Source organism: Octodon degus, unplaced genomic scaffold (assembly GCF_000260255.1).
Source record: "Octodon degus isolate 3935 unplaced genomic scaffold, OctDeg1.0 scaffold00226, whole genome shotgun sequence".
NCBI classification, from domain to species: Eukaryota; Metazoa; Chordata; class Mammalia; order Rodentia; family Octodontidae; genus Octodon; species Octodon degus.
This window is the reverse complement of record NW_004524802.1, coordinates 3356381-3366037: the sequence shown is the minus strand read 5'-3', so window position 1 is coordinate 3366037 and position 9657 is coordinate 3356381. Positions and strand designations below refer to the sequence as shown.

The 9657-nt window shown below is 39.9% G+C and overlaps 1 pseudogene; it reads right to left on the bottom strand.

The window, feature by feature from the left end:
• Positions 1-5590: 5590 nt before the first annotated feature.
• Positions 5591-7016, bottom strand: LOC101577540 (annotated as a pseudogene).
• Between the last annotated feature and the right edge of the window lie 2641 nt (positions 7017-9657).

Sequence of the window (9657 nt, the reverse complement as noted above, 5' to 3'; positions counted from 1 at the left end):
TCCTAAATATTTTGTACATACAGATATAAATATACATATTTTCACTACAAAATAGTCCTTCATTTATATGCCCCTTTTTTCTTTAGCTTTGTCAGAGATGGGTATTCCATTGCCATTTAAATATTGTAGGTGCATGAATTTAGCAAAGTAAAGCAATATATTCAGTAATCCATACTAGTAGTGGGTTATCTGTAGGACTGGTGATGTCAGAAGATGTTGACTTGAGCCTTTTATAACTCAGCATATTAATAGGGCTCTACATTTTATACCTCCTTTTTATACTTTTCTGCTGGATGGTCAAGACCAAGATAAAACACTTATATAACAAAAAATGTAACTTTTTAATCTGACAAATTCAGTGAAATCCCCTCAAGATTTACTCTGAAAACCAGTACTGCACTTCGTAGATCCTTTGTCAGTGTCAGCCATGTGGGTGAGTCACAGCCATTGCTTGACCAATTTGCTCTCTGTGAAAGCCTGAGAGAATGTTTTCTCTCCATATGACTCTCCTTAGGCACACTCTACATCATCGATCACATTGTTCTGTGGCCCCATAATCTCCTTGATCAGAAAATTTGGGACACAACTGAGTTACATGATGTTGCAGTAGAGGTTCTCCTATGTCCTGAGTCTTCATTAACCTTGAAAAGATTTTATCGTTTTTTAAAATAATTTTATTGAGAAATAAATAGCAGTGAGATAGTTTCAAAACCGATTACTAGCATAGTTTTAATAATTAGTACATTGCATATTGTTGTCAGTGACTATTCATTGTACAAGATGCAGACACGATATCCTGTCCACAAACATTATTAGAACAAATCTCTCCATTCATTGAACTAACAGAGTGCAGCTGTATATCTATCCTAACTATTTTGAATATAGAGATACAAAATGGTCCTTCATTTGTATCCCCCTTTTAGGTTAGTTTTGTCAGAGAAGAGCATCCCATTGTCATTTAAATATTGTAAGTGCCTGAATTCAGCAAAATATTCCAATATAGTCCAGTAGTCCATACTAGTAGTGGGTTTTCCAAAAGACTGGCAATGTCAGAAGTTGTTGACTTGAGCCTTTTACAGCTCAGCATATTAATGTGGCTTTACTTTTTATACTTCATGTTTATGCTTTTCTGCTGGATGGTTAAGACCAAGATAAAGCAAGACCTATATAACAAGAAAGGTAACTTTTGTATCTGGTAAGTTTAGTCAGCCCCCTCAGGATTTACCCTGAAACCCTTCACTTCAGTTTGTAGATAACTTGTCATTGTCAGCCATGTGGATGAGTCACAGTCATTGCTTGACCAATTTGCTCTGTGAAGCCTGAGAGAATGTTTTTCTCTCCGTGTGACTCTACCTAGTCACACTCTACATTATTGATCATTCTCCTCTGTGGGCCCATAAACTCCTTGATCAGAAAACTTGGGAAAGAACTGAGTTACATGGTGTTACAGTATAGGATCTCCTATGTTCTGAGTCTTCACTGACCTTGAAAGACTAGGGCCAAAATTTTGGCTGTGCTTGCAGTCCTTCTATTTCTCTAATTTTTGGTCTGCAAACTTAGGTTGTTAATCCTCCAGAAGAGAAGATTATTATTACCCTACATCATAGGCAGTTGAACTTAACCTCACTATCTATCTGAATATCAAACATCTTAGGCATAATATGGAACAGGTATTTTCCAACAATCATTGATATGCTAAACTTTAAATCCCTATCAAATATGAAAAGAATAGAAAATTTAAAAAATAAATAAACAATTGCACTCTTTTACACAGAAATTTACAAATCTAACCACATACAACACTGTAGCAGTACAATCCTATGACATTTTTTCTTGTCTCTTGTTTTCTCTTATTACATTTTTTTAAACAAACATTTACTTGAGAGACAGTATAGCAGTAATTGATAGGACATTAGAAGTGGTACACTTTTAGAAGACCAGAATGACAGGGATTCCAAGCATGGGCCTAGTATTACACATTGCTATCCTTGGAGCAGTTGCTTAACTCACGGGAATCAGCATATATAGTTATACAGGGTGAGAAACTACTAATTAGCTGATAGTTTAAAAAACCTGATGGAGATTCTCAGGACCATAGCCGTAACCGTTTTGTGTAAATAAATGTATGGTTTTGCCCCTGCCATGTTTCCTAGCTTTTCTTCCTGCCCTCTCTTCATTATTTAATCCTTAAATACTCCCTCTCTATTTAGTTGTATTATAATTTTCAATTTTTATTTCTTCTCTTGACATCTTACACTAGAGAAGCTATAAAATACTTACAAAGGGGGGCCTGGTTTATTTCACTTATCAGTATATCTCCTCCAAGTGGCATCCACATATGCTGAAGACTTCAAATTTCTCATACTTTATACCTGAGTAATACTCCATTGTATAAAATTGCACATCTTTTTCATCAGTTTCTCAGGTGACAGGCATTTTGTTTGCTTCCAAGATTTGGTTATCACAAATTGTGCTGCTATGATCATAGGTGCACATATATCACTATGATATGATGTTTTCACTTCTTTTGGGGAAATTCCCTCTAGAGGGATAACTGGCTTGAATGGGCTTTCTAGTCGTAGTCTTTTAAGGAGTCTCTACACTGATTTCCATGTTGGTTGCACCAGTCTACATTCCCATCTGCAGTCGAGAAGGATTCTTTTACCCCACAGCCTCTCCAACATTTGTTGTTGGTTGATTTCTCTATGATAGACATTCTTGCTTGAGTGAGATGGTATCTCAGTATTGTTTTAATTTGCATTTCATGGATGGCTAGTGGTGGGGAGCATTTTTCCATGTATTTATTAGCTTCTAGGATTTCTTCCTCTTCCTCTGTGAAGTGTATGTTCATCTCACATGCTCATTCTTGATTCGGTGTCTAAATTTTGCAGCACTAATGTTTTTTACTTCTTTATAAATTCTACATAGAAGCCCTTTGTCTGAGTGCTTATTAGTTACAATTTTTCCCTAATTGTGGGTTGTCTTTTCACTCTCTTGGTAATTTCTTCTGACATGAAAAAACCTCCTCAATAAGAGGAGGTCCCACTTGTTAATTCTTTCAAGTGTTATCCATGCAGTTTGATTCTTGTTCATGAACTGTTTGCCTACCCCTATGTCTTCAAAAGTGCCCCTTACATTCTTTTCCAGGAGATTTAGTGCTTCTGTTTTAATCTTTACATCTTTATTCCATTTTTAGCTTAAGGCATGGTGATAGACCTGGTTCAAGTTTTAGTTTTCAACATGTAGAGACACAGTTTTTATAGCACCATTTGTAAAGGAGGCTGTTTTTCTTCCAGGAGGCATTTTTGGACCATTGTTGAAGAGAAGGTAGCCGAGTGTGTTTGTAGGTGCTTCTTCATCTTCTAATATATTCCGCCTGGCAAGTGCAAGGGCCTGAGTTCAATCCCCAGTTCTGAAAAAAAAATCCAGAATCTAATATATTCCATTGATCCTCAGGTCTATTTTTTTTTTTTGCCTATACCATGCTCATACTATCCCAGAAGCTTTGTAGTACAATTTCAGGTCAGCAATTTCACTTCCTGCTGCCTTGTCTTTGTTGCCAAGGATTGCCTTTGATATTCTAGGTATTATCTGGTTCTAAATAAATTTTAGGAATGATTTGTCTAGGTCTGTGAGGTATGTTGGTGGTAGTTTGATAGGGATTGCATTAAATCTGTACAACAATTTTGCAAGTATAGCCATCTTCAGAATGTTGGTTCTTCCTATCCAGGAGCATGGGATATCTTTCCATTTTCTGAAATTCTCTACAATCACTTTTTTCAGAGTACTGTAATTTTCATTGAATAGATCTTTTACTTCTTTACTTAGATTAATTCTTAAGTATTTCATTATCTATGTTGATATTGTAAAATTCAGTGCTTCTCTAATTTCCCTCTCATTGTGTTTGTTATCTGTGTAGAGGAATTCTATTGAATTTTGGGGACTGACTTTTTATCCTGCTATGCTGCTGAATTTGTGTATTAATTCTAGTAGCTTCTTGGAGGAGTTGTTTTTGTTTTATTTTGTTTTTGTCTTCCAAGTAAAGTACCATGTCATCTGCAAATAATGATAGTTTAACTTCTTCTTTATCTATTCTTATTCTTTTTATTTTTCTCTCTTGGCTAATGGCTCTAACTAATGATTTCAGAACTATATTGAAGAGGAGTGCATATGGAGGATATCCTTGTCTTGTACTACATCTGAAAGTCAAAGATTTCAGTTTTTCCCCATTTAGAATTAATTGGGTTGTCATAGATTTCTTTAGTCAGATTTGAGGTAGAGGCCATCTATTCCAATTCTCTGTGGGACTTTGAACATGAATAAGTGTTGAACTTTGTCAAAAACATTTTAATACATCAATTGAGATGATCATGTGGTTTTGGTTTGGCTCTATTGATATACTGGATTACATTTATAGATTTGCAAATTTTCAACCATCCTTGCATCCCTGAGTTGAATCCTTCCTGGTCATGGTATATAATATTCCTGATGATATCCTGTACTCTATTTGCTAGGATTTTATTGAGGGTTTTTGCTTCTACGTTCATGAGAGTGATTGGCCTTGTAGTTCTCTTTTTTGTTTGTGTCTTTCCCTCTTGTTGTTGTTAGCATAATACTTATCTCTGGGATAGATTTTGGGAAGATTATTTTCTTTTCAATTTCATTGAAGAGTTTCTGGGGTTTTCACACCATATCTTCTGTAAATTTTTTGTACATTTCAGCTGTGACTCTCTCAGGACCTGGAACTTTTTTGTCACTAGGTTTTTTGTTACATTTTGTATTTCATTGGCTGTTGCTGGGTCATTGAGAGTCCTTATATCTTCTTGATTCAGTTTTGGTAACTGGTACCTTTCTAGGAATCTGTCCATTTCTGCTGTGTCTTCTACTTTGTGAGAGTAAAGATTCCCAAAGTAGCTATTGGTAATCTTCTGAATTTCCACTGGGTCTGTGGTAATTTTACCATTTTCATTTCTTATTGGCTGCATTTGAATTTTTCTTTCCTGTTTTGAATGAGGTTAACTAGAGACTTACCAGTTTTATTTAATCTTTCAAAGAACCCACTTTTTATTCATTAATTCTTTCAACTGTTTATTTCAGCTTGATTGAATTAATTTCTGCTCTAATCTTTATGATTTCTCCCTATCTTTGGGCTTTGGGTTTAGTTTGCTCTTCCTTTTCTTGAGGTTTTGGGTCAAGCCTTGGGTTCTGTTTTTCTAATGTGTGTGTTCACAGTTATAAATTTACTTCTACAAACTGCTTTAACCTCTCTATTGTCCGCTGAACCACCCAGGTCCAGCCCATGCCCTGAGTGTGAGTGTGACCATCCTCCCTGCTGTAGCATCCCCTAAAGACTCATCCCAGGCCCGGCATGTGTGTGGGAGAGATTCTGCTTCACTGCACCCAGCAAGCAGATCACTCAGGACCAAGGCCAGCCCTCTCTCTTCACTAAGAGAGGGGGCAAAATTTAACTGAGGTGACCTACTCTGAATGGAAGACACCAAGTAGATCCAGAGGGGATTTGACTGACCTTGTCAGATACAAAAATTACATTTCTTCTTTTTTTTTTTTTTTTTTTTTTTTAGTTTTCAAAGTTTTGTTTATTTGAGTAGTTTGTAGCCATCATCATGTTTGATCCTGAGAGGCAAGCAAGAGAGAAAAAATTCTTGGATCTATTTCAGAGTCACAGATACAGGCTGAGGTGGGCTCCTGGGCAAGCTCAAGAGCTGGGAGAGACAGCTATGAAGCTGTGTAAGGCAGTGGCCAGACAACAGCAGGCTGTAGAGCTCCCCCAAACCCCCAGCCATGCATGGAGAAGGTGTCCCAGCATGGGCCCAGAGGACACAGGCAGATCTCTCCACACCAGCCCCCAACCAGCCTGGCCTGTAATCTCTTAGCTGCGCTTCCCAGCCCCCTGGAGAGCCTGCTACCCCAACAGTTGCTAAGGTGGTAGGTCCCTGTGTGCATGTGTGAATACACACTTATACATACCCCCTCTGTGCACACAGAGCTCCAGGACAAGCAGCCTGGGGCTGCCTGCCACAGTGGCTTCCCCTGTGGGCTGACAGCATCTCCACACTTGAGAACCCATTTGGGGCTCAGGTTGGAGCAGGAACCTCCTGGGCCTTGCCTGTCATGAGCACAGGAAGAGGGTCCCGGGGGCCCCCATAAGCAGCTTAGATGTGTCACCATGGTCCCTGACAGCCTCACCAGTTGGCCTTCACTGCCTTGATGTCACTCACAAGGTTCTGGGCCAGGCAGATGCCAAAGATCTGAAGTAGGGCAATGCCCATGAAGACACCAGCCACAACAATCAGGTTGTCTGGCAGCCACATCTCAAACTGGCCCACGCAGCCTTTGGTGTGGATGAAGTCCTGCTGCTCCAGCTCCAGTTTGAGCTACACATCATAGCCACACTGGGTATTGAGGACATCTTCCACAGGGTCCCTGACACAGCAGGAGAAGGGCACCCCACAGCACTCCCGACTGGGATTCAAGTCAGTGCAGTTGAAGTAGATATTGAGGTTCCAGTCATTGGGCCTGCAGGCTCCACAGCAAGACCAATATTCCTGAGCAAAGTCAATGAGGTCCTGGAGGTCAATGTCATACCAGTAAGCCTTGACGTTGTTGTTGATGAAGAGGTTTAGCTGGTCTCGAATCCAGTCCTTGAAGATGAAGGCCAGGATCCCTGTCACCAGCTCCAGGGAGAAGATGAGGCCAAGGAACACAGAGAAAAACTTAAGCAGGAAAGTGTTCTCCCAGAGGGCACCAATGCAACCAGCAAAGCCCAGCACTGACATGATGCCTCCAACCACCACAAACAACCACACAGGGTCAAGGCTTCCCAGATCTGTCAGTGCTGAGATGTTGGAGAGAACACCCTTCTCACTCCAAGCCCATAGGGCGATGGCTAGGAACAGGCCTCCCAGCACCCAGAAGACAATGTTGAAGCCAAACAGGAAGTATTTCCCACAGCAGCTGACCTTGGGTTCCTGGAAGTGTTGGTGTTTGCCAGGCATGGTGAGGGGCCACCCACCGGCCCAGATGCTGGGCCAGGAACAAGGCCCAGCCTTCTGCGGGCCAGCCTGGGCTGGAGCCACCCGGGGCCTAGCCCGGCAGCTGTGGTTTCATGGCTGCAGCCACACCTACATTTCTTCTTATGTAGATCTTGCTTTATTTTTGTCTTAACCATCCAGCACAAAAATATAAAAGCAAGGTATAAAAAGTAAGGCCATATTAATATGCTGAGGTGTAAAATGTTCAAGTCAAGAATTTCTGACATTGCCCTCTAGACCTAGCCCATTCCTCGTGTGTGAGTATGTGAGACCTTCTCTGGACCCCTTTCTACCCTACCAGATCCAGCCCAGACCCAATGTGTGAGTGAGAACTTCCACCAGGCTCTTGGGACCACTCTAGAAACAACCCAAGCCGAGACCCAGCATGTGTGGGAGAGCTTCTGTGCTCCCCTTTGCCTGCTGGTTCCCTCCGGACCCAGCCCAGGCCCAACTTGTGTGTGAGTCCTACTGTCCTGCTCTCTGGAGCCCTCCAGGCTCAGCTCAGGCCTGGCATAAGGCCTGGTGTGAAACTGCAGTTGAAGTCCCTGCAGAGAGGACAGAGGCCAGAACCACCCAGCTAATCCAGGAGCAAAACATCTTGCCAAAGGGGCACAGGGGATTCACTTCCATGGGCTGTGGTGGGAAGAAGGTGAGCACAGCAGCCAGACCCAAGCCACACAGAACTGGATAAATTCAAACTTCTTTGATCTGCACATGGTAAGCTGAGACACTTTGCTAAACTAAGATGTATAAGAGCATCCTGCCTCTCTCTGTCTTGACTGAGAGATGGGGCAAAAGGTAACGAGGATGAAATAGTCTGCCTGGAAAACACCAGGCACATCAAGAGGAGGTGATCAGACAGAACTTAGTGGAACTAATTTAACTACAAATTTCCAATTTAATATCTGCTTAGCTATACAGACATAATGGTTGCTCTTACTGTCTAAAATACAAAGTCATTAGTTACAAAAGATTGTCAACTGCTAAACATCATTACCCATTATTAGTGTTCTTTATTTTACTTCTGTAAAGCCAAAACTATAATTGCATTAACCATACAATCTCCCTTGGGCAACAATTTCAGTAGGTGCTAAGTTTATAATAGCAGCAAAACTCTACACCAAAGGTCAGAGGACAGTGCTGTACAAAATGACAAATAGAAGGAGCAAAATACAAGATTGTGGTATTGGATATTAGATTTTTCATGTCCATTAAGATTTGTCTTATATAATTATGTACTTTCGTATTTGGTGAATACATATTTATGGGCGTTACCTCTTCCTCATGATTCTTTGCCATAAACAGTATATAGTGGTCTTATTTATTTTGTTTGATTATTCTTGGCTTGAAGTTGAGACTGTCTGAGAACAGGATTGTTACCCCTGCTTCTTTCTGAGGTGATGAGGTGTGTAGTATTGTTTTTAATTGTTTGACTCTCAGCCTATGAATTTCTGTATAAGTTAAAAGTGTTTCCTGTATATGACATATTGCTGGATATTTTTTCTAATCCACTGTGCCAGTCTATTTCTCTTAATTGGTGAACTGAGTTCATTACATTGATGGTGTTAATTGAGATGTATTGACTTATGATTGACATGCTATTTACCTGCTGTTCTTTATTCCCTTTTCTGCTGTGTTTAATTGTTTGCCCAATTTGGTATGTTTTTTCCATTCTCAATCCTGAAATTCTGATCATTTTGGTCCCTCTCTAGAATATCTTTTATTCGTCTGTGTAGGATTAACTTTGTTGTCATGAAATTCTTTAGTTGTTCTTTGTCACGGAAGTACTTCACTTCTCCATCAAACTTGAGAGTTTTGCAGGGTATACTAGTCTGGGTTGGAATTTTTTTTTCATAGAGGACTTGAAGTACTCTGCTTCCTGTTCTTGCCTTCATTGTTTGTGAAGACAAGTCTGCCATTATTCTGATGGGTTTTCCTGAAATTTGATCTGCTTCTTTTTTCTAGTGGGTTTCAGTATATTGTTGTTGTGCTGGATTTCTGGGATCTTATATGTCTCGGTGTTTTTAATGAGGTTGTTGTTTGGAGTTCTATATGTTTCAGTTACTGGATGTCAGATTATTTCTTCATATTTTGGAAGTTTTCTGCTATTACTACTGCCCTTATTCTTTTTTTTCCATATTCTTTTTATATCATTTATACTTATTCCTTTCTCAATGTTGCCTTTTAGTCTCATGTTGTTCATCTTTGCATCGTCTTGCAGGTGATGAATTACTTTTTCCTGCATCCTAATTGCTTTTAAGAGATCTTTTCTTACCCTCTCACTAGCTGCGATGGCGTCTTCAAGATCTGAAATTCTATCTTCACTTTCACTCAATTGGTTTTCAGTCTTGTGACTGAGATTTTAGTTCCTCTATATCTCTTTCACTCTGCCTCATATGATCTATTTCTTTCTTGTATTGCTCATTCAAGGATTCCATCGGTTTTCTAATCTCCTCTTTTTTTTTTATCAGTGTCTTCTTTTTTTTTGCAGAACCAGGGATTGAACTCAGGCCCTTGCACTTGCCAAGGAAGCACTTATTCCACTGAGCCATCTCCCTGCCCCCTCCTTTCATTTTCTTAATCACATTTTTGACTAGTATATTAT